The sequence below is a fragment of the Miniopterus schreibersii genome (genome assembly GCF_964146895.1).
Source record: "Miniopterus schreibersii genome assembly, chromosome: 3".
Classification (NCBI taxonomy): Eukaryota; Metazoa; Chordata; class Mammalia; order Chiroptera; family Miniopteridae; genus Miniopterus; species Miniopterus schreibersii.
The window spans coordinates 14,235,471-14,260,846 of record NC_138103.1 but is presented as its reverse complement, the minus strand read 5'-3'; the positions used below and the strand labels follow the sequence as shown (position 1 = coordinate 14,260,846).

The window sequence follows — 25,376 nt, the reverse complement described above, 5'->3', positions numbered from 1 at the left end:
AAGCTGACATCTAAATGTCAAGGACAGAAGTATTGAGGAGATGCAAGGCCAATGCAGAGTTCACATCCTCCTCAGCCAGAGTGTCTCATACTAAGGTCTAGATGAGCAAAATAGATAGTGGGGTCTTCATAGCTCATGGGCACTGGACAAGAGAGGAGAGATCTCACAAATACCCTATCTTCTCAGATGGCTCTGGAAATCGGTGGCATCCAGCTCCCATCATCAGTCAAGGGCAGTAGGCTAAACAGAGCCTCTCATCTACTCTGCAGAACATCAGCCTCGGCCCGGAGGTCTTCTGGCCTTGACTGGACTCTGAACATTTCCCATGCCTGCCTTTCAACTCGTTGACTTATGTATGAAGACAAACACGCCCAAGGCCTGAATGCAATGTACTCTCTACCTTACCCAAGGTAGAACGTTAAGCACCTGTGAGGTTTCCTTTTAATTATCATTGATGTTTTTGTTGAAGAAATGCATAGATGAGCACTCCTATTCCCTTATCCTAGTCATGAAAAAATCTCTGGAGAAGACTTGGGCATTGTGAGGCAGTGACATAATCCCATGGACTTCATGATACAGACTCTTCTATGAACAGTTCAGCAGATTCTGCTTTCCTGTAGAATCAAGACATTTCCATAGAAGAAACCACCCATGTCAAGTCCAAACACTTCTACGAGGAGAAAGGCCACTGGTGGGATTTGAATTATTTGCCTTGGACAACAGACTATCAAAAACAGATCTGTAACTGTCACAATATCCCGTAGTGCACATCACTGATGCATTGCCCCTGCGATTTCCCAGAACTATCACCTTCAATGAAGCCAAAGGTTTCTTTCTTCACGAGGGAGTAAATAAATATTAAAATCCTCTCTTTGGTGCTCAGTCTAACAGGGCAATTATTCAAGAGGCCTATTCACCGAGGACTCAACTTCACAATAACTATTCTTAGCAACGTCTGTTGGTAGTTTCCATGGGCTTCTTACCTCTGCAGGCATGAAAACTCATTTTGATTACAAGGGTTCATATTTTAAAATCTTATGTCAGTTCAGCACCTGGGAAGACGGCAGGAAAATTTCCGGGTCTTCCTTCGGCGTAGGATTCTGTGTCTACCAAGAGGGACTTATTCCAGACGTGAGAGACGCGTTGAAAAGCATGGGGCAACCTGGCAAAACCCGCATGTGCCAAGCCAGAGTGGAGTCAGGTATGGTGGCTCACGCCTCTTTCTCATGAGCCCCTCTACGGCCTGGCACCGACAGCTCCAAATGTCACACTCCCCTTCCTTTGTCTTTTTTTTCATCAGTCCTCCAGGGGCCCTTCCATCCATCCATCCACTGTTAGACTCCAGCAGAGGGCTGGGGCTTCTCCACTCTCTGCTCTTGGATGGAGAAGCATTCAGATGCACTCTCCCTTGATGATCCCGGCTGCCTCGAACATAAACGGTGCTTTTAGAAATGCATCCCCTCAGTCTTCGTCATTTTTGCAGCTTGTTACAGCACTTGGTGTTATAGTGGGAGAGCAAAGCAGCACACTCCAGGGCTCAGATCAGATCACTCCCTGACTTTTATGCCTGAAATTGCTACCAGTCAGCCACCAGTGAGCGTTAAAGAGAACGCATCGTGATTATGTTTCTTTCTCTTTTTTTGCACACACTAAGCTTTTCAAGGGTGCTGTGCTACTTAACAAATGACAGAGATTTTCAGCAGCCCTGCCAGGTACCGGCAATGAATTGTTTCTCTCTCTTTTTTTTTTAATAGGCTGGGACAATGAAACAGAGATTTCTCTGTGCCCAGATTTGGAGCTTCTCCAACCGTTAAACTTTATTACCCAACAGAGTATCCAACCGCTTTTGTGGGAGGGACTGAGACCATTGAAATTCACTTGGTACTGAGTCCCCATCGGAATACACAAGCTTTTGTCCTACTGACTTCTCCATCACATGGAATCCAACAGACTCCGATTTCTCAGAGAGTCGGTGAACAAGCGAATAATAACCTGTTGTCCTTTCACATGCCGTCCCTCCCCAGGTCCCCTCTGAGACCAAGGCAGACTGCTGGGCAAGGGCTTAGCCAGGTCAGGGGCTCTGCGTGGCGTCAAGAACAAGGGCAGACCTGCCTGAGGATCCTGGGGGTTGGCCTCCGTGGCATCCCATGTGACCTTCCATGAACAAAGGCTGTTCAAACTCAAAGACACTTCAACCTGAGGTCACTGGGCAGCCAGCTTTCAGAGATGCTCGCAGAAAACAGAAACGGCTCTGCTACAGTTGTTCAGCGCCGGCCACATGAGCCAAAGGGGCCAATGAATGTAAATGTTTATAACGAGAAAGAGAGGATACATCTATTCCACTCATTCGCCCAAGAGCTCAGGACATAGGAAGGAAGAGTCAGAAGCTTTGAATAGCCCTGGGCACCACAGGAAAGCTGCACGCATGCGGCTGCCTCAAGCACGGGGACGGCCAGGTCCTGAGTCACATGCGGCCAGTTGGGAGAGGCTGGTTATCTGCACATCTGTTTCTGAGTAAGTATCCAACGTTTCCGATGTTTCTCCCTCCTCTTCAGAGCTGGAGTTTATTTTATACTTCCTCAACACTGGCTTCTTCCAAATTTTAAATCTGTTGGCCAGCCTGAAGAAAGCCTTCCCCAGACCATGTAATTTTTTTGAAAGATCCTCTCTGTACAAATGTCTTAGAAAACTGCCTTGGCCAGGTGGCTCAGTTGGTTGGAGTGTCATCCTGTGCCCCAAAAGGTTGCAGGTTTCATTCCTCGTTAAAGCACATAGCTAGGTTGTGGGTTCTATCCCCAGTAGGAGCACTTACGGGAAACAACTGATCGATGTTTCTTTCTCACATCAATGTTTCTCTCTCTCTGTCTCTCTCTGCCTTCCTCTCTCTCTCAAATCAATAAAAATAAAATAAAATAATAAAATAAAATAAAAATCTTTGGATGGTGATTTGAAAAAAAAAATGGTCTTGGGAAACTTAAAACAAACACAATATTTTTTATTTCCTTGAAACAAAATCGGTCTTTTCTGAAGGTCACTGGTAGACTCTGAAACCTCACCCAAGAGAATGGTGCCATCTAGAAGAGTGCTCTTGACTATGCCCTTAAAATATACTCTTGTAAAACAGAAACTCTGCAATCATTTAGTAATGAGAAACCAGGTCTGAGGCATATGAAATTAATAATATTAATGACAACAACAATGATCAGCATCTTCTTATTAATTATCATAAATGATAAATGTCTTCTTTAAATTTAATTGACAGCCTAAAGTATGGCAAAGAATGCACCCTATGAAGCTAGGGGAAGAGTGTTGTGATGTGAAGGAAGTGCACATGCAAAGGGTTATAATGACCTTGGCATGTTTTAGGGTAAAGAAGAGAGAAAAAGGCCTGGGAGAGGGAAGAAGTAAACTGCCAGGAACGTGAGGAGGTGAGGCAGGCAGTGCCCAGATGGTCAGGGGCCTTATGGACTGCAGTCATTTTATCCCTAAGCATCGTGGAACATCATTGGAGAATTTTAAGTATGAAATTAACTCAATTGATTTATAATTTTTTATGAAGATTTTCTTATTGTGGTAAAACAAACAAAAACAACAACCGATAAAACATGCCATCTTAATCATTTCTGAGTGTACAGTTTAGTACTGTGAAGGATATTTATGTTGTTGTGAAACAGGTCTCCAGAACTTTTTCATTTTGGAAAAGTAAAACTCCATGCCTATTAAATGAAAACCTCCCTTTCCCTCTTGCCCCACCCCCTGGTAACCACCATTCTATTCTCTGTTTGTATGAATTCGACGATTCCGGATTACTCATATAAGTGGATTCATACCGTATTTGTCTTTCCGTGACTGGCTTATTTCACTTAGCACAATGTCCTCGAGGTTTATCTGTGCTCCAGCATGTAACAGGATCTCCTTCCTTTTTAAGGCTGACTAATATCCCATTGTGTGCTTGAGCCACACTCTGTTTATCTATCCATCCATCCAGTGTTGGGCACTTTGGTTGCACCCACCTCTTGGCTACTGTGACTAGTGCAGCTGTGAAACATGGGTGTGGAATACATTTATATTTTATGTAATTTTGGCTACTATGTGGATAATGGATTGGAGCAGGGGACAAACTTGGGCCCTGGGGAGAAGTAAAGATGAGCAATGGTGGTGGCTTGGACTAAGGTGCCGCAGTGGAAACACCAAGGAATGGAAAGACAGAGGCTGTGCCTCAGAGGCAGGGTCTGAATGATGTGCTGAAGACTGAATGGGGTGGGTGAAATGATGGAAGAAACTAACTATGAGACCAATGAAGTAATAAGCTCAGTGCCTGGCATATAGTAATCCTTCAATGAAGATCAGCTGTTATCATTATTATTACCCTCATCCTAATTGCCATTTATTATTCTCTAGACTCTCAGATGCAACATGAGAGACAAGGCTGGACTGCATGACAGACCATAATATCACAAGATTACTGACAGTCTCCACTCAGCCCTTTCTTAACAAAGCTGAAATCTTGGTCCATACCCTCAACCTCCTTTCCAATTCCTTGCAACAATGGAACCCTTTCCTTGTGTTCCTCCAGCTATGCCAAACCCATACGGGCACTGCCTTCCCCTCCTTTCCTGCACCTTCCATGTCTTTCCTGCAGCTATTTAGACCTAAAGGCCTGACTCTTCCTTCCAGCTCCCCCTCCTTCTCTGCCTGCTGCTTTCCTACCACTCCCTCCCGTCCATTCTCTGCCTTCTCTCACATGGCTTTCCCTTGCATCGCCCACCTCAAAGGACTTGCACGTGCTGTCCCCCATCCTGGTGTCTGAAAGTACCAATTCCAGTGCCACCACCCTCCCCTGTCATCCTGGAGTTCACTCTCCATCCCCCCTTCCACTGTCAGCTCAGCTATCAGTTTCCAGGAACGCACGTCTTGACCTCTTCAACTGTAAGTGGGTTCCTTTGCGATCTGCTTTCCCAGGGCCACGTACCTTTTCTTGAGGACACTTATCTCAGATGATAATTCTAAGTTTTCTTTTGTGATTATCTGACCCCCCCACCTGACTTCCTCTCCTAACCCCACTCAACTGTATGTTTCAAGGTAATGAGTTCCCTGTCAGTTTTTGCCCACCATTTAACACCAGCACCAACACAGTGCCCCAACACGTAGTAGGACCTGGATATATTTGTAATAAATGAATAAGTGAATTTCCAGAACTATCATGTCCAAGAAATGCTCCTCTATTACTCTCGTGTTGGGATTTTTCCTTCACCAAACTATTGCTGATGTTTTAGTCCATCCCACAGAGTACTGCTTTTCTCCTCTGAGTGTTTCAAGAAGGTCTGTTCTTTCTGTTGACTTGAGTGGGTAGGATTCTTGAGGACTGAACCAATGCCGTATGTATTTGCTCCATGTCTCTTCCCCTGTTCCTCTTCACACCACCCTCTGCCCGGCTGTGCAGGCACCGGGCAGGCGCAGAGTGAGCACATGTCTGGAAACTGTGCTGGGAGATAGCTAATATGCTTCTCCATTCCAATTTTATCTGGGATTTTTAAAATTCACAGTCCTGCTGGATGTAATGGGGGTATTTTGTTTCCAAACGTTTTCTCATTTGTTAAATAAAAGAGCCTTCAGAAAGCAATTTTTACCAATCATTAATTCATGTATTTTTAGATTCTTTTAATAAACCGCTCAATTGAGTCATGAATGTCAGAGTGAAAATAAGTGTCTATAAGCTTTACATTTCTGCTATTGACTGTGACATAGTGAAAGTGACAACTATATAAAAGTGATTGACAATCAACAGCTTAAAGCAGCAATTTTCAACTGTGTGCCACCAGAATTTTTAAATCATGCAATTCCTGACTATTTAGTCAGGGGCCCTGATCCCTTTCCCCTTAGATCGTCAAACAGAAAAATGACAACAGCCAACACAACAATAGCCACCTGGTGTGAATGAACCAAAATTATACCCTTTTTTTTTGTTGTTAGATGGGCAAAAAATATGATCTTTTTCTTTTTTTTGGTGTGCTGCAGAATTTTAATAATTAGTTTGTGTGTGCCATGAGAGGAACAAGGTTGAAAATCACTGGCTTAAAGGAACACTCCACATCCGTCCAATGAGCAAAAAACCGCACAAGCAGGGCAGAATCCTTAAATCCGGCGAAGAGCAAAGCAATTTGAGTGGACTCTGTTTTTAAATAGGAGTGCCAATTGGAGACACTTTACTCTGCTTTTGTAGAATAAAGTTTGCAAGTATACAATTAAGTGCACCTACGTGGAGTTTTCAGAAAATCATTATGACAGTGGGAGAATACATCCTTCTGAGCTCTCAGTTACCCATCTATCTACCAATCTGAGGTGTCAAAAAAACTCATTGTGTTTGAAAAGTAGAGGGGCAGATCTCAGGCATACTTCTATCTGCCTGTTACTGTGTGCTCTCTGCACTTTTAATTTAGTACCATTTCATTTCTCATTCATTTAAAGGCTACCACACAGCACTTCTTGCTTTGTCACACTCCCATAACCTGTGCATCCATAAGCCAACGGAAGTATAAACTTGTGCCAGCAAAATCAGTAGAGCAAACACATTAGTTTCCCAAATGATCTCTGAAAAACACTCGCTGATGTTTAAGGACAGGGCAATGTGAAGTTGAAGCTGGATGCAATGGCATCTTTGATCCAAAGCAAATAGATTCCCAACAGGAGGGCTGTGAGGATGCTCGGAATCAGACACACTTGTCAGAACCCCACTGGTGCTGGCTCTATCATGCAGGTGTGCAGAATTCCCTGGAGATATGTCAGCCTTTATCATGGGGATGCTCTGTGTCACCAGAGGCATATGACTACCTTACCTCACCTCTGGGCTGACATTCCACCAAAGGAAGAAAAAATATATTAGCGTTATTGCTTAAACTCTGAAAGACAAGGAGAATGTTTAGGTATAAAAAAATAGAAGGCTGCTCATATGAAATAAATGATGACACGATTGGATTCTACCATTGAAGGTAATTTTAGGAGAATGACCTAACTTAAGAAAAGTCCTTCTCATATCATTCCCTTCAAAGTAAAGTTTGCCTCTAAGAAGGCTGGATGGATTGCAAATAACAGCCACTAAATTATCCCATCCCTGTTTGCACATATGTTTTCAAGGTGAGGTTGTTGTTTCTTTCACTGCCATATATTACTCTACCCCTGACTCTGGAATTAACTGTCAGACTTGCTCTGGTCAACTAGATATTAGCAAATGTATGCAAGCAGATATTAAAAAGTGCATGTGAGTTAGGGATTACCCTCTCACTGCACTTGAAACTCTGAGACGCATGCTTGCCTGCTGACTAAATCTGAGCTAACATGCTGGGAAGGCCACACAGAGCAAAATCAAAACACCATTAAAAAATCATTTGCCATGTAAGTAAAGACATTCTAGACAATGGAGCCCACTGGCATGAGTAATCCCAGGTGAGCTAGTTCATGCTGCTGTCACAGATAAAGATGAGCAAATAAATGATTGTCTTTTAACAAATGTTGGGACTGTTTGTTACACAGCAAAAGCTAACTGTTACAAGGATATAAATGTTATCAGTCCCTGGAATGCTGCAATCTCTTTTGTAAAATTTAGTCTAGAGAAGTAGAAAAAAGATGAAGAAAGGCTATTCCTGAATAACTATAGAGGTTTTAGGGCTGTGCTTAATACTCATTTTTAATAATTATTTTATTGGAAAAGTAATGGATGCACACAGCAACAAAGTCATTGAGTGCAAAATGGCATACCATAAATTTTTAGTCTCCTTCTACTCTGAAGCCTCAGCTGCCCTCTTCTAAATAATCACTATTATCAGTTCCTCTCCTGCCTTTCCAGAGTATATCCAGGTATCCACACGGATAAGTCTTCATACACAAATAAGACCATACTACATATACTGCTATGTACCTTTCTATTGTTCCACTTACCTACATCTAAGTCTACATTGACATCTAAGTTGAGTCAATATTTATCATCTTCCCATAGTATCGCATTTAGACCTACCTCATTCTTTAAGTGGCTGAATAATATTACTATGTACAAGCTGTAACATGGGATTGTTATAAAATAGAAACAACCCCAGATAGTATTTGGATTCAATCTAGAACCAGCAAAGACTGAATAAAACAGCATAAAAGAGGAGCCCTGGCTCCATACCTAGAACAGAAGCTGATACAGGTGGTCTATCAAGAGCACTTGTCACCCTAGAGGAGGTGAGCTCTGTGCAGGGGTCAGGCAATAATGGTAAAAAAAAATTGACGAGATGAGATAGTTTAAAATAGAAATGGCCACATGCACAGGCTTGCCAGCACAATTCATCCACCACTAATGCATCCTATCTCCCCCGTTCTCACCTTCTCTCGTAATAGTTAATGTATATTAAGCACCTCCTATTGTTAAGCATCTCTTATATGCTGAGTTCTTAGATGCACAATCTCATACAGTCCCTAGAATGATCTTCTAAGATGGGTTCTATAGCCATTCTATTTTACAGATAAGAAAACTGAGACTTACTGAGATTAAATAACTTGCTCTTGGTCTTTAATGGAAGAGCCAAGACCTGAGCTTCTAGTTATATCACTGCTTCAGAAGCCTCTTCTTAGGCTTCTCCTAGACCTTCACAGGGCTGAGATTATAAACCTTGAAGGAGGCATGGCAGGTGGGACAGGGATTTTGATGTCAAGTTTCTCTGGGGCCACAACTATTACAGCTGATATGCATCCCTATAGATGGATCAGCACAGCTTCCCTTGGGCTAGAAACATCTAATGGAACCACATAATCTTTCTACATCTTCCCACTGCCTCAGGCCAATACCTTAAGGGCAAATTAGGTAATTTTAAAGCTCCAAGTAGATAATATTCTGTTAAGGAAGGAATATCCCAACCTACTTCCAGGAAACTCTGAAGCCAGAGTTTCATCCCTATGATCCCCCAATCAGGCCCTCAGTGTCAAAGGCCCACCTTCCCTCAGCCAGAATGTAATCCTTGTAAGAACAAGAAGCTCGTTTATCTCATTAATCGCTATCTCTTCAGCATCTACCCGGATCCCTGTCAAGTTATTAGTGAATCAGTGAATGAATGAATCCAGAACAGAAGGCAAGTCCTAAGAGAGGTGTGAAAGCCAAGAAGTATTCCTGGTGTCAAGAGAGAGCCTCAAGGAAGAATCGCTCATTTCGAGAAACTTCAAAAACAATATGAAAAAGAGATTCTTGGCACCCAGTATAGTGCCCAATACATGCCTGCAAAAGACCAGAGACGTTGACAAATGGGGCTCTTGTCTGTGACAACTTTGGATGGGCAAGATACAAAGAGATACATCAGAATGGGCAGTAAACTTTTCAAGCTGCAGGTTCCAGGGTCAGACCAAAGACCGGAGAATAGGACCAAAGGCCACTGCTGGGAGGCATCCCACATGCTGGAGCAGCTGTGATAGGAAGGGGCTCTGCCAGGAAGGGTAGGAAGAAAATACAGGAACATGGTGGGAGCAGCTCCACCAACGCCAAACTGGACAATGTATAGGAGGCCTCTGGGTGGATAAAGTCATTTCCCAAAGGCTGACATAACAGAGCATGATTTTACTGGCCTAAGGCAACTTTAAAAAACCTGGTGATATATCTGCTGCATGCACATCAGAGTTGGTTTCATAAACTTCGGAGGGGAGGACAATGACAACATCTTCACATGTGGTCAAGATGTGATCAAATGTTGATTGTCTTGAAATCTCCCCAAGACCCTTATATTCCTGTGATCAGTGCCTCCCCTCTATGCTCTCCGGTCTCTGCACTTACATCCGCTGCACTGGCACTTCCTCTCACCTTGGCCTTTTCCACGATTAGACTCCTTGAGGGAAGGAAGTCTATTGCATTCATAAGCACATGGGACACACGTGGTAGGTGCTGAATTATATTTCTGATGAGGCTGACCTGTGCAGACATTCTCACTCTTTGCTAAGTCCTGGGTAGTAGACATGCAATGTGGACTTGCTCTGGTGCTATTGGTGACTTGGCAACATCACATTAACATTCATTGAATAACCTCTCGTGAAAGGATCCCTGAGCGTGTGTGTGTGTGTGTGTGTGTGTGTGTGTGTGCACGGGCGTGCATGCGTGCATGTGTGTGCGTGTTTGCGCACAGCAGAATAGAATGTGTACACACTGATCAAAGGCATGCGGGAAGCAGATGGTCATCTCCTCACTGGAAGTTTCATCAATTTTCTAGGTATTTTGCCAATTAGGGAAAGAATGGAAGGCCCTGTCTCTACAGTCTCAACATGATGATGACATATTTAAGAAGAGTTGGCATGGCTCAACAGGTTCTAGAAAATGTGCCCGGACACAGACTTTCAGGAAAGGCCCTCTCACCTTGTTTACACCATTGGGAATGACATCACCCACAAACATTTCACAAAAGAAGGAATGAAACACCGTGCTCATTTGGCAGTGGGTTTTTCTAAAACTGACATCCCCAGAAATGCTAAAGCTCCCCCCCCCCCTCGCCCAAGCCACAGCAGATGAACATCAGAGAAAGCCCTTCTCAAAACAAAGGTGGTCCGATGCACTGGCCCTCACCGCATCCTGTTACCCGCCTCCTTTGTAATCTAAGCAGGTGACAACTTCATTCAGTTGTTAGCAACAAGAGAAGGGATCGATTCCCTGCGAATGCCCTAATGACTGGAGACTGGGACACAAACCATAAATGGAGACTTTCTGATTCCAAGTGAAATTATCGTTTGCCCTGTGAGATTGCACAATAAATCAGGGGAAAACCAGTCAACATTGGACTCTGGGGTCACTGAAGTGATGTTGACACATTACAATAATGAGAACTTGAAATACCTTGTGCCCTATTGATTTTTAAGCTGAATCATTCCCACTGCAGAAGATTACAAGACTCTGTCTTGGAATCATGGCTCACACGGGAGATGCTGATGAAAAATACACCCAATCCAATCAAAATGAAAAGCTTTACTTGTACTTATTACAAATCTAATATCAGTGTCCCTGGCTGCGTGAAAGGCACTTAACTTACAACGGAGGGGGGAATAAAACACATTTTTTTCTTTTAATTAAAATTGTTCCTATTTTTCTTTACACGTAGCTCTTTGCCATGTCTATACAGTCAAAAGTACCCCAAAGAAAACAGGCACAATGGCTCGATTAGAGAATAAAGGGCAATTTCCTTATGCTTTTCTAATTCCAGGGTAGCTTTCAAGTTCCCTGCATCACCATATCATTTTGAAGAATGGAAAATCACGTCCTAACAACCAACTTATTTCCCCATCAATGGGGAAAGATGCATTCCGCCAGCACCCAGAACCCACAGTAAACAAAGAACGCCTTGCTGATCTCTCCCTCTTCCCTGAAAAGTGCTCCACAGAGCTGAATAAACACAGTTGTGGGAGGCCAACCAGTGACATAAGTTAATTACTAACCTGTCACACAATCAGAGAATGGTAATAATTTATTTTCACTGTTGCATTAACTATAAGTTGCCTTCTGCCAAAGGGGTGTGCTGGGGGAAAAGACTAGAACATCACTGCTTGCCACATACCCTGAAAACGGTCATGTAGATATTTCAGTTGAGAGATCAGATATGACCTGTCCTACTGCTTTTACTATGCATGTTGTTAATAAAGGAATTACCTGCATTACTGGGCTTTAGGAGAGAGGGAACTAGTAGATAGGAAAACCACTGTCTTTCCTCCATAGGACTCTGAAAATATTACTTAATTATTATAGAGGTTGTTATTACTTAAGGTTACCAGGATTTAATACATAATAAATATTCTGGCATAATCCATTATGAGCACCCATCCTTTAGAAAATTTATGGAGGTCCTAATATGGGCCAGACATTGTGCTAGGAATTATTTACATGTTCTTCACCTGTTCTCTGACTTCATGAAGTCCGTAACCTACCATTATGATCTAATGGTTGAGATGAACACCTGCAGGCAAAACCTATGGATCTAAAATGGCCTGATTATAGAACAATCCCTCATGTTGTTCTGAGGAGCTTGGCAGAAATATAAATGTATGGGCTTTACAAGCTCACTGGTGTTTCTGTTCTCGCATGTATCCTGATTGCTTTTCCTCTACTAACTTGATCTGTCGATGTCTTGCTCTTCCTGAAAATATATATGCCTGCTTATGAATCTCCCTAAATTCTACTATTTCATTAATGTTATCAACCTCAGAGTAGCTAGTGGGAAATCATCATCTTTGATCATAGCTATAGTTGTGACCTATATGTTGATAATCTATTTATTAATAAGATTGAAAGCAGGCAATTGACTTAGGGCAACTTATCACACTTGTTGGTAGAAAACAGATGAAAAATTCACATAAAGGGGGGCTGGGGGCTACCCCACATGACTTGTTCTATTACAGCACTCCAGAGAGCCGCTCTGTCTCCACACCAGCTTCTCTTGGCAAGCCTCCTTCTGGAGCTTGAGAAAGCTCTGACAACTTCATTTACAGAGCAGAAAATGTTGCTGAGAACTGAAGAGCTTAGCATGCAAGTTTGTGGAGGACTCTGAGCTTGATGCCACATTTCAAGTCTGCTCAGCGTGGACCCTCCTGTCCCAGCTCATGTCACCATGAGAAGGTCAGGTCTAGAAGGCACTGAGAGAGCTTCCCTTTTTCCAGCATCAGTTATAAAACATAGTAGTCAAGCATGCTGTCTATGGACTTAGTCTGCCTGTGCTCAGATCCACTAAGTATGAGCAATACAATCTTGGGTAAATTGCAGTCTAAAATTGCTCCCTCGCCTGTAAAATGAAGACAAGGAGAGCCCCTGCCACATAAGGTGCCTGGGAGGGTTAGAGAAGCCAATGCCCAGCGCGTCCCGCAGTGCCTGTCAGATACTCAACGCTGCGCGTTTTAGTTGTGATGTTTTCCCCGAGAGCACTGGGGCATTAGCTTAGAGGCATTTGCTGTGATTTTCTGAGCTCAGTTCAGCAAGGGGCAAGGCGGTGTATGACAATTTTAGATAACAGTGCCTCAACTGATATGTTCAAGTGGGCAGCCAAAAGTGATTCCATCTGATTGTTTCTCCGTTAGAAGACTACAGCATGGCTATGAAAAGTTCGGCAGTGAGAAGCAGTGCTAGGTGTGAAGAAACACAATCTAGCTCTTCCAGGAACACGCATCCTGGCACGTGGCGCCAGGCTCCCAATGCACTCGCTCCAATGAATGGCAGAAAGTCAGATGAAACACGTTAAGAACAACAGATAAAATAAAGCCCCCCAAATTAGGCAATGCCACTATCTCTGTTCAACGGGGTCTCTGTCACCACTTACATTCACAACCTGGCCTCAATTTACGGGACAGAAATAAAAGAGCACGCGCAATTTATAAATGCCCAGTTTAGAAGCGCCAATGCTGGGAGGCCATGCCTTCAAATTCCCCTGGTCATTTTCTACAAGACGCCTTGGGGTAGCACATATCTTTCTTGTTAACATCTCATGGAATCTTTCCATAAACATACGTTTGCTCTTGTCATCAACATTTTGTCCTGTCACTGCAGCAGATGGCTTTACGCCGGAGCATACGAAAATATTAAACGCTTTATACGCCTGTGGAAATAGGAAAGGCCTTTGGAGGACTGAATCGCTCCATGAGTGACGCAAAGCAGCCATGCAAGGTCCCGTTAGAAGCAGGCGCCTTCAAATTGTGTTACTGGGTAGACTTCACCATCAATTCCACATCCTCACGGAAGGCAGAAAACGATGAGGGGCTCGGCTCGCCACAAGACAGATCTGGGCCACGCCGAGAGGCAGAACAGACTGCAATTGAGAGCTGTGAAATATTGCAGCATGTAGCCAAGGGAGGGCTGTGAAATCCACTTCTTGGAGATCTAAAAGCCAGGAGAAGCCTCCATCTGTCTGAGACGGTCAAATAAAGAATGCTTAAAGACACGGCAGTGAGCTGAGGGACGCGCAGGCAGCTGGCTGAATGCTCCATATAGCCAATTCCATTTATTATCGCTTTTCAGAGCCAAGTTGATAGATGTTTTCCCGACCAATGAGTGCCGCCCTCCCAGCCAACCCAGAAGATATGACCAACAGACCTGAGAAAGGTTCAGATCACCAAATAGTGGTTAAAATGAGGGGCTCTCGAGCCAGACCGCCGAACCGCCACCGGCTGTATCATCTTGCCAAGCTCCCTACGCACTCTGTGTCTGATTCTTCATCTGCAAGTGGGGATGATAGTAGTAACGTACCTCGTGAGGCTGTTGAGAGAACAAATGAGTGAGCAGACACAACAGGCCTGCACTATGGCCTGGCATATGCTGGATCCTGCACAAACACTGGCTGGTCTCTATATTTAGCACTATGTTTATGTAGAAATAAGCAGAAAGATGTGGGGAAGATTTTCTATTTTTCCCTCTATTGGTTTGTGTGCAACCCGCATTGACTTCCAATGGGCACAACATATTAAATGTGCATGAGTCAAAAATCGCCAAAGCCCACTCCTGGGCATTTATCCCAGAGAAGGGAAATGCCTGCTCACGCAAAAGCCTCTACACAAATGTGCATAGCAAGCTTGTTTGTGAAAGCCAGAAACTTCCCAGACATCCTTCAGCAGGTGACTGGTTAAACAAACGGGGGTACCCACCACATACCGTGGAATATTACTAAGTGTTAAAAAAGAAAAAAAAATGATTGACACATGTAATAACTTAGATAACACCTATACTGTGGAGTATTACTGGGTCTCAACAAAGGAAAAATATTGATATATGTAATAACTTAGACAAAACTCCAGGTAAATATAATAAACCAATCACAAAAGTTAAATACTGCCCGATTCCACTCATACAACATTTTTGGAAAGAACGGAATTTTAGAAATGGAAGACAGACGAGCGGTTGACAGAGTTCAGGGCTGGGGACGGTGATGGCGAGAGGAGGCAGATGTGTCTGTAGGAGGGGTCTTTGTGATGAAAATGTTCAGTATCTGATCTGGGGTGGTAAATTCAGGAACCTGCACATGTGATAAAGTTGTCTGAGACTAAACACACACCGACAAATGAGTGCTAGCTAGTCCATCTGGGGAAATCTGAAGAAGATGAGTGGGTTGTTGCAATGTCAATACCCCAGGTGCGATGCGACACCAGGGTTTTGCAAAATACTACCATCGGGGGAAACTGAGCAAAGCGTACAAGGGATCTCGCTGTATTTTTTATTATGGCTGCAGTTTTTATAACAGCAAATAATAAATATAATATAATAAAAAATAGGAATTTGTAGAAATTCAAAGGTTTCTCTAGTGACCATTGCCGAAGCCGAAATAACAGCGAGGGGTGAGCGTTCGCAATCCATTCAGGGCGGCCAACCTGCTCCCGGCTCATTAAGAACCACCCGCAGCTCCAGACACGTTGTGAAACTATTTCACAAATACAGACATTCTGTTTTCGACGTAGTGGAGCCTCAGTTACTGTCCTAGGTTTGGGCTGTCGGCTGCTACGTTGGGAGGAGCCGAGCTGTGCCGGGAAGGGCGCGGGGCCCTGAAGCGATGTGAGCAGCGGGGCCGCTGCCTGAAGCGCCTTATTATTCTGAGCCGGCCCCACTGCATCTCCCGAGGTATGAAGTTCAGTTCGAGATAAAAATACTTTATCTGCTCTTACAGCAAATTGAAAGGCTATATAAAGGGTTTTGTTATTGCAGTGTTTTCATAAATATATAGTAAACATCCTGCACAGTGGGAAATGCAGCCCCAAATACAATTTTCCTGCACAGCCATCCGCGCGGCTCGCGCAGGCAGATGAAATGACCCGGAGCTGAGGAAGAAATCACAGCCTGCAACGCCCAGCGGCCCAGGCCCCGCGCCGCCGAGAGCAGGCCCGTGGCTCGCAGGGCCGCCCGCGAGTGACAAGCGTCTGCAGCATCCAGGGGGTGCTGCTTTCCTCTGTGGCCAAACCGTTACAGTTAACACGTAGCTTTACCATTTTCAGAAATTGCCAATAGTCAACCACGCCATTGCGGAGCGCACGCCGACCCCTGAACCTTAGCCAGAGCCTCATTTCAAATCAAACAACTTTTAGGGATCTTTTTTTTTCTTCTTTCTACCTCTTTTTACGTCCCTTCAAGCACATTTTCAAAGCAATGGGGGTTGCCTGTATCTGACACACAGATCTATGTTGATGTCTAAACTGATCTGTGTCGGCACAGGGTGAGGGGCTGGTCACAGGTTTTATGAAAAATGGAAGTTCTTTTTTTTTTTTAACAAAGTATTTTTTTATTATCTAAGTGGAGCATGTGTGTTGAAAATAAAAGAGAATAGAGGTATAATTTTTGAACAGCTTCGCTGAGGTATAATTGATACACAACATAATAGAGCATGTTTAAGGTGTACAACCTGATGCATTTGGACACATGCATCCACCTGTGATACCATCACCACAATCCAGGTAATAAGCACGTCCATCACCTCCACAAGTGTCCTTGTGTCCCTTTTGTGTGTGTGTGTATTAAGAGCACAACATAAAATCCACCCTCTTATCAGTTTTTAAGTGCACGGCACTGCACAGGTAACTATACGGACTCTGTTGTACACCAGGTGTCTACAGCTTATTGGCCCTGAATAATATTAAAAGTAAAACTTCCGTTGGTCCTTTGCTCTCTCCCAGTCACACTCCGCAGTAACCACAAAGGTAACTCTCCCTTTGTTGCCTCTTGTGACTTCACCGCCGATGAAACGTTCACATGGGTACGTTTGTTTCCTAACAAAATGTTCCGAACGCCTTTCTGAAACTTCCTTTCAGGTCGATGCAGGCCCACCATGTTCCTCGAACGCTTGTTGGCATCCAATCCCCTTTTGTGAGGCATTTGGTTTGCTCTAGTGTTTCCTCCCACTGTACACTAGGCTTCAGTCAACAATTCGTATCTGTGCAACCTTGAGCAAGTGCATAAATATTAGAGGTGCAAATGCTGGGTCCAAGGATAGGCACTTTTTTCAAAATTAAAATTTCCTGTCTTCCACAAAAGGATGAACCATTCCACACTTTCTCCCACAGTGTACAAAATGCCCATTTCATCAAACATATTGTTTTCCAATGTGATATATGAAACATTTCTATACACAGATGAAACTTCCACATATATAAAAATATATACACACACATGTGCACACACATATATGTGTGTATGACCATATTTTCATATACTTGCTGGTATTTACATTTGTTTTTCGGAAAAATATATGCATGCTCTTTGCCAGTTTTCCTTCTGTATTATTGTCAGTCTCTATCTATCCATTCATCCATCCATCCATCCATATATTCTGCCAATATTATAAGGAGGTTAGTGCTAATAAGAGGACCACAGGGACTTCCTAGGACTAAACAAACTTGATCTATGTCAGATTCATTTTTCACCAACATTAGAACAAAGATTAGTATGGCTTTGAGTACAAAAGAGGAAGAAATGAGGTCATAAAGTTTCATATTTGATTACCAATCCTCTACTCACTAGCTATTGGTAACCCTAGAAAAATCACCTCAAGTCTCAGTCTTCCTCCATAAGAACATCTACATCATAGGGCTGCTGGGAGGATTCAATTCAATAATTGTATACAGATGTTAGCCCAACATATGGCTCATTGTGAGCACTCAATAGACAGTATCAGTAGTAATGATAATAAAATATAATTCTATATATCTAGCAACTACCTAGTGCATAACAACAAAACCTGGTTTCTTTTCCTACCAGCAGCAGAAGTTGAAAATGGAACCGCTTGTAACACTGATGTAGTCTCTACATTTTTAGCTCCCCAGGCAAATGGACTCAGCAAAAGTCCATTTCCCCTTGTTGGATGTACCCTTTTTAATGGCACACAAAGCTTATCACTGGTTGTCTTTACTTTAACAAGCAGATTCATATTAAGTGTGGAAATATGTTAGACACCAGTTCCAGTGGATATGGGATTTAAATGGCTATTTTAAACCCAACTTCTTATTATTTTTTTCTTTTAGCCAATTGAGCGAGATATATGTCTGTTAGCACTGCAGACTAACAGATAACACTCACAAAGCTTACTGGAGAGTCTTAGCTGTGTGAGTTTATTATCATTTATTCACCACTGAAGAACATATTCTGGTTTAATGTTAAACCATTTCCTGCACCAACACTGAGATGGAACAAAAGTGAATTTGATGAACTGTATTAAAAAAAGAAATCTTATGATAATGGATCCCACATCAGGCCTTTGACAGTTCTGAAGTGGGATTCACTGCCCGCTTTCTTTGTGTAGATATGAGTTCATTGGGCCTGAAACCTGCAGGAAGAACCGTAATGATTCCCACCTCCAGCTCAGCTCCTGGACCGTTCCGGGGTTGGGGAAGGGTGGCTGAAGGGCCCCCTTTTATACCTTTGACATTACTGGACGGCCAGACCAAAGCTGGTTTATAGGGGTGACCCTTCCTTTCTCCTGTGAGACGAATCTGTGCCTTGTCAGTCCATTCTGTGGTTCTGAACCTTCTAGTTGTTTCTGGGGCAATGCACAGGGAACTATGTACTGATACTTAAGTGATGGACAGTTGGGTCCAAAGGCTGAGTAGGCAGTTGGCATGGGATTGACATCTGCCCACTGGTGGTTTCCACTGCCATAACCTCCCTTCCTCCAATATTTTGCATTCAAAATACACAAGATGTTTCCTTTTAAAGTACAAACCCTTCATACCTTTCATAAAAAAAGTTTTAGTGTAAATTCTTCCATCCATTTATTTATTCACTCAGATGAAGTTTATTGAGGTGCTCTACTCGGGTCTTGGGTTATTTTTTTTGAACAATCATATATACATGTTCAGTGGCAGACTTGCAAGATATTGTCTCCTTCTAATGCAGAATAAATGTCCAACTGGAACTTCTATTTAAAAATCTACATAAGTTGCCCGGCAGACGTGGCTCAGCGGTTGAGCATCTACATAGGATCCAAGAGATCTCGGTTCAATTCCTGGTCAGGGCACATGCCTGGGTTGCAGGCTCCATCCCCAGTGGGGAGCGTGCAGGAGGCAGCCGATCGAAGACGACTCTCTCATCATTGATGTTTCTCTCTCCCTTTTCCTTCCTCTCTATGAAATCAATAAAGATATATTTAAAAAAATAATAAAATGGAATAAAAATCTATGCAAGTTGATTTTCTTTTCATAATTTTACTACATGCTGAAAATCCAACCAAGGATGAGCTAAGCATGGCCATTTCCATGGTCTAAATGATGGGAGGTAAATAGAGTGGCTTTAGAAAGATCAAGTGGGCCATGGATATGTCCACATCCAACAAAGCCCACTAGGTATGGACCACACTGGCTTCCTAGAAAACTCTCAAAGTGCCAGGAAATCAAAGAGTTAAGTTTCTTGATGACTCCTTAGGAGGCCCATTTGGATAATTTCTCTCCAGCTTTCCAATACCACAATTAAGCAGGGAGTAAAACAGAGATAATTCATCCTGTAATTTTGCCCTTCTAAACACTATTGTTTTCCTTCGGTGGGTTTTGCTGTTGGAGGTGATCATGGAAAGAGAATTCACAAGTCATTCTGACCCTGGTTCGATGCATGTGGAGAAGTAGTTAAACAGTGAAAAAGAAAGCTGTGGGCGTGACCATTCGCTCTCACTCAAAAATGGTTAAGGCAGGGCAATGGATCAACCACCTGAAAATGAAACTAAAAATGTCTTTTGTCTCAAAACTCAAGTGAAGAGGTTGCATAAACAGTTATGCCTTCGTGCATTTAGAAACTCAGATTATTAAAGAGCATGGCAAAGTGGTCAGGAGCACAGCCTGGAGTTTAAATCCCAGCTCTGCCACTTGGAAGCTTTGTGACCTTAGGCAAATTGCTCAACTTTTCTGAGCCATAGTTTTCTCCTTTGTAAAAAGTAGATAATAAAAATATCAACCCCCAGGCTTGCTTTAAGGATGAAACGAACTAATATTTTAAAGTATTTACAACAATAGAAAATACTATTTAAGTGTTTATTAAACAAATAAGCAAATAAACCTATGTGCCAAAGCTTTAAAGGTAAGGGGGAAATAACAGTGTTTGAATAGTGAAGGGGGAGAAGAAAGGTTCTTAGAGTGACTGCTCCATGACTCATTTCAGGATGTCGCATTTCTCTTCTATTGACATCAGAACCATAGACAGAAATTTTGTTTCCCATGACTCGTCAGAGGTAACACTGAGGAAATCAAAGAAAAGTAGGGACTTAGGCCACAATGACCCATGTCATACTTAAAAGGAAAGATGCCACAGTAGGCAGTTGTAAAATTCTAAAGGCAAATTGTAAGAAAATAGGAACTTCCTGATTTTTCATCATGGTCCTCTTCACAGTATCCGAGTGGAGATTTTAAAAAGGAATGACTGAAATTCACGTACCTTATCCATTCTCTTGAAAAATCAGACCACAGGTATATTATTAGTCATAGAACCACTGATATCACAGAGGGCAAGATTTCTCCACCTCGGCACAGCGAGCACTGTGGGCTGGATAATTCTTTGCTGTTTAGGGGTAGAAGGCTGTCTGTGGGTCCTGGGATATTTAGCAGCATCTCTGGTCTCCACCCACTAAATGCCAGGAACACACCCTGCCCACATGTAGCACCCAAAAATGTCTCCAAGGTATTGCCAAATATTGTCCCTGGAGAAGAAGGAAGTGACAAAATTGCTCCTGGTTGAGAACCACTGGCTTAACGCATCCGTTGAATCCCAATTTTGTGTATCTTTCTAAGTTCAGAGGATACCACCTTTCAGTGGTACCTTGGTTTACAGGAGTCAGAAAAATCTGGAGTCCACTTGCTTATTTTAATTATAAAAAGTCTTGAAGATTGCTCCCCTGGCTCTAAATCATGCAGAGCAATACCTACCTTGCAGAGTCGTGGTAAGGGCCAGAGAAAACATGGTGGAGGCCCCAGTCTCCTGCCTGACACACAGAGGCAGCAGGTGCCCCGAAACTGTACTGAAATTCCTGCTACTGCTCAGGTGCAATCACGTCATTTCCTTCATCATCTTCATCATGATAATAAACACGGAAGGCTTCTGACTATACACACAAATAACTATAAGAGATACAACTGGCGCTTCCCTCTTGTTAGCAAACAAGCAGCTGATTTCCTCATGAGTAGAGATTTCAATTAAACAACAAAGAAATATATCAACTGCCGTGTGGCAAATGCAAATGCAGAGTTATCGTGAAAAGGAAAAGCTGGCAGCGCCTTTCCTGATCTATGTCCCTTAAGGGGTCCTCCTTCCCAAGTAAACATCAGGCTACTGGCCACCTTGACTTAGGACATGGTTGTGGCTGAATTTCTGCATTGGATGGAAAGCGTGAGGGAGTCAGTGCTGAGGAAAGGACTTCCTGAGGGTCCACATCTCTGTGCAGAGATCAAGGTACATCAAGCCAGTCTAGGAAATTTAACCAGCTAACCAACAACTGCAGGGAGCTCAGTGCAACTGGTTGTCTACTAACTTCTCGATAAGTAAAAAGGCCCAGTTTAAAGAGCAATGAGATTTGGCTAATTAGATCAACAAATCCAGAATTCCAGACTTCATGTCTATAGACAGAGAAAGTTCCAAATATGCCCACCATTGCATAAAAAAAAAAAAAAAAAATAGCATGCCTTCCTGGGAACATGGATACACTGTGTCTGCTGCAATTATATCATTTCTCCGAAGGTCCTCTCTGACCTCCTTGACTTTGGGACTAGCTGAATGATTACTCACCACCAATTAATGCGAGGGGACTAACACCTGCTCTTCTTGCTCTTTCTTTAAGCCCAACTGAAATAATTTCACGAGAACTTGCAAATATAAAACTGTGTTAAGAACATCCAATTGACCCTATTTACCTTCCCCACATCAAAGCCTTCTGACTTCATAAGCAACTGTGAAACGGGGGCCTTCCCCTACTCCATACGTTATGCACACAGCTAACCAGAGAGAACACTTTGAAATTTTTTCCGGAGCAGGAAAAATTGGAAGTGTATTAATCTAAGCAGTGAAATTGGGCTTTTTGTCATTTTTAATTGCTTGAATTCATAACCTCGTTTTGCTGAATCTGAAAAGAGTCGCTATAGCTGACACAAGCCTTTTCAGGTTTGGGGCACCGCCCCCCCCCACCACAACTTTGCATATAAAATGCACAGCTATCAGTTAAAAAGCACCCCTGAAAACTGTTGGAGACATTATTGAATAAATATAAAGGTTTCCGAGTCGAGCACTGTGAGCTAAAAGCTGACTTTGAAAGATTTCTTTCTTCCTTCTAGTACCCTGCAGACAGAGGGGGTCAGCATGAACACCGAACCCCAGGACTGCTGTTTTGTTATATACGATTTCATTCAACTAAAGTGAAGTGCATAATTAAAAAATTCTCCATCCCTGGTTTGCTCCTGTTTACTATTGCTCAGAAGACCCGCAAACGCTCGCCTCTGCAGAAATCGAAGGAAAAAGAAACAGGGGTCAAAGATATGCACCGTGAACATGTACAAAGAGCTCGTGTATCACCACGTCCTGAAGTTTCCAGATCGACATCAGGATGAAGTCCAACGTGCAAAAAGCATTACGGGTCCATGCTTTTTCTCCGTTTATTTTTACATTTGTGGGAAAATCAGCACAAGCTGGGGATCAAAGTCTCAGGGACGAAGTTGGACTTTAATGGCTTTAGAATTACTTTCAGAGGACTTACTCCAGCCCTCTCTGTGATGACTTGGAGACTAATACACATAACTTTTAAAAAATAGCTAACAATTAAACATAAATAAAATTGCAATTAATAAAGTTTTATTATTATTTTATAAGTGTTCTTCTTTTGGACAACATTCCATTTCTCTGGTACTAAAACTTTGCTCTAAACATAATATACAAATGATACATTTAGACAGAAAACGAGACTAAAATTATATTTCACTGGACATTGTAATGGTTATTTAGCTCAAGACTGACCCATCCAAACAGGTTCTCTGTAAGCAAACAGAAAACGGTAAGAAACATGTTTTCTGATTCTCATATAATGTTCTTGAAATATGATCATATATTCTCAAAATTTCACAACTATCATTTAAGGGAAGGCAATTGTTGCTAAAAGCCCTTTAAATGAAACTCACTTCAACGATTGTGTCATACGCATGGGGAGAAAAAATAATTGATTAAAGAAGAAAAACTATCTTTGTGGTACTTAAATAAACTGTCCTATAAGTCAAGGCTAGTGGTTATTTCTACCAAGTCCAAGTAAACCCAGATTTAAGTGAATTCAGAGTCTAAAAGTAAGGAAGGCAATAGGGAAAACAGAAGTTTGAAGCGCAAGGCCCTCTTAGACAAACGTAAAAGTGTGCTTCTCCCAATAAAGTTACAACAGGCCGAGTGCACTGCTGTGAACACCCATCACTTGGTGGCAACAGAGAAACGACGCAGCTCTTTTCTGGTAGTAAACACATTCCCCGAGAGTCTACATGCTTGGCTGAAATGGAATGACAAGAGAAGTTGAAATATTCACTTTTGAAAATAAGATCCGTGTACAGCGGGTTGCCTGCTATCAATGGACTCTTGTACACGAGCAGGGAATGGCAGAAAGAAAGGAACGAAAGTCATGCTCCAACGACCCTTCAGGGTGCAAAACATCTGAGGACAAGTGCTTCCTCCACTCGTCAGAAAATCGACTTTCTCTCATAACCGGTGAGCATTCTAACAAAGAGGGAGCATCGGCCTGGGTGGGGAGCGTGAGTGGGCAGATGAGAGCCGGAAAACCCTGCTTCTTATATGAAAATCCTGACGCTGCGGGAATTCCCTCCAAGCGCCAACTGTAAACAGCTGTCACTGCCTGACCCGACTTTACGTACTTGAACCACAACCTTCTTCAAACTTAACCACAGCAAACCATACGGGCAAGTGACTCCATGTCACAAACGTGTTTATACCCTGGCCCTTTGGATCTCCCAAGATACCTATTGATCTTAAACCCATGGACTACCCAGCCACCCCGAGGAGGAGAGATTACACAACCAGCTTGGACTGCCTCCATTCTACATTGCATTCATTTCTGTGCTACCAGAATTGGACCACAAGGAGCAAAGGATGAGATATTCAAAGGGACTCGTTTTAGCTAGGAATTTAAAGAACATTTTAATAAGATGATTTTGCCAACAAAACTTCTGGGTTCAGAATTCCCCCTTTGGCCCCTATTAAGTGTGGGTGTGTATGGAGGGGGGGACATAGCTCCTTTGGCAACAGACACAAGTAAAACCACCCATGGCACTGTAATCTGAAAATAATGGCTATTGGGATAGGCGGGGAGACGGAGTCTTCTAGGTGAGATCCTTCTAGGCTGGTAAATGCCGTGTTGAATACTTGGCATATTTTTTAAAATGCTTACCAGTTGATTCCATCACTTTGGAAGGCAAAGCACAGTCTCCCTCCTCCCCCCTCCCCACCCCTCCCCATTGGATCTCTCAAAAAAGGACAACTCTTGTTTCATTTACCAGCATGGCCCAGAGCCTGTCTCTCCAGTGGAAAGCATCCTCCACATTGTCCATTTAGCGTCTCCTCCCCGGGCGGGGGGACCGGGCCGCGCAGAGGGGCGCGAGCACCATCCCCGCGCGCAACCCGCAGGGCGGACACGTTCGCACAAACAGGCGCGCGTCTCCCCGCACACGCCCACGCCCACGCGCGGCCCGGCGCGCGAGCCTGCCAACTTTCCCGGGGCTCGGCCCCTCCGGCGGCGGTTCCCTCAACCGCTCACTTACAAGAGCCGCGCAGCTTTGCCAAGCCCTGGCCCCGCGTCCTGGGACTTGCACGCCTTTTCTTATAAACGCGCGGCCCTATCTGGAAATAAAGTTAAACGGACTCCAGGAGCATGGGCGATGGAAGTTCCCCCAGGAACTTCTCGCCGGTAAAGGAAATCGATTCATCCTGGGGCTTCCCGATCGCTCCAAACACCCCTCGTCCTCCTGCGCCCCGGGCCCCGGGGGTGCGCCGGGGCCACCCCAGCGCGCAGCCTGCCCGGTGCCCGGCGCGGGGTCCCCGGGGTGGCCGTACCTACCGGGGCTCGTTCAGGCGCTGCGCCCGCGGCCGCAGCCTTGCATCGCGGCTCCGCTCTGCCCGGATCGCAGCCGCCGCCGGGTCCCTATTTTAACGGGCAGCCCCGGAGGCGCGCTCGCCGCCACCCTCTCCGCCAGCACGTTGGACAGCGGCTGACGGCGGCGCCTCTGCCACAGGCAGCCAAAAATGTCAATTCGCACACTCCTCCCCTCCGCCGCCCGCCCCCGGCCCGGCCCCCGCCCCCGCCCGCGAGTCAGTGGGCTTCGGGGAGCCGCCGCAGACGCTGCTGGGTCTCCATCGCTCCCTCTGCCTCGCTGCCTCCCCTTCCCTGACAGCGTGCGGAGCC

General features: G+C 43.9%; 1 protein-coding gene across 11 annotated transcripts in view; it reads right to left on the bottom strand.

The window, feature by feature from the left end:
• RBFOX1 (RNA binding fox-1 homolog 1) overlaps nucleotides 1-25,376 on the bottom strand; it is a 1,935,778-nt gene that overhangs the window by 962,641 nt on the left and 947,761 nt on the right. For 3 of the 11 annotated variants that reach the window (XM_081132164.1, XM_081132154.1, XM_081132152.1), the window contains exon 1: nucleotides 25,032-25,199. The exons of 7 other annotated variants lie outside the window; for them this stretch is intronic. The gene's annotated coding sequence lies outside the window, so the exon portion shown is untranslated. Of the gene's footprint in view, nucleotides 1-25,031; nucleotides 25,213-25,376 lie in introns of those variants that run through there. One more of the 11 variants, XM_081132158.1, reaches the window with a different exon arrangement.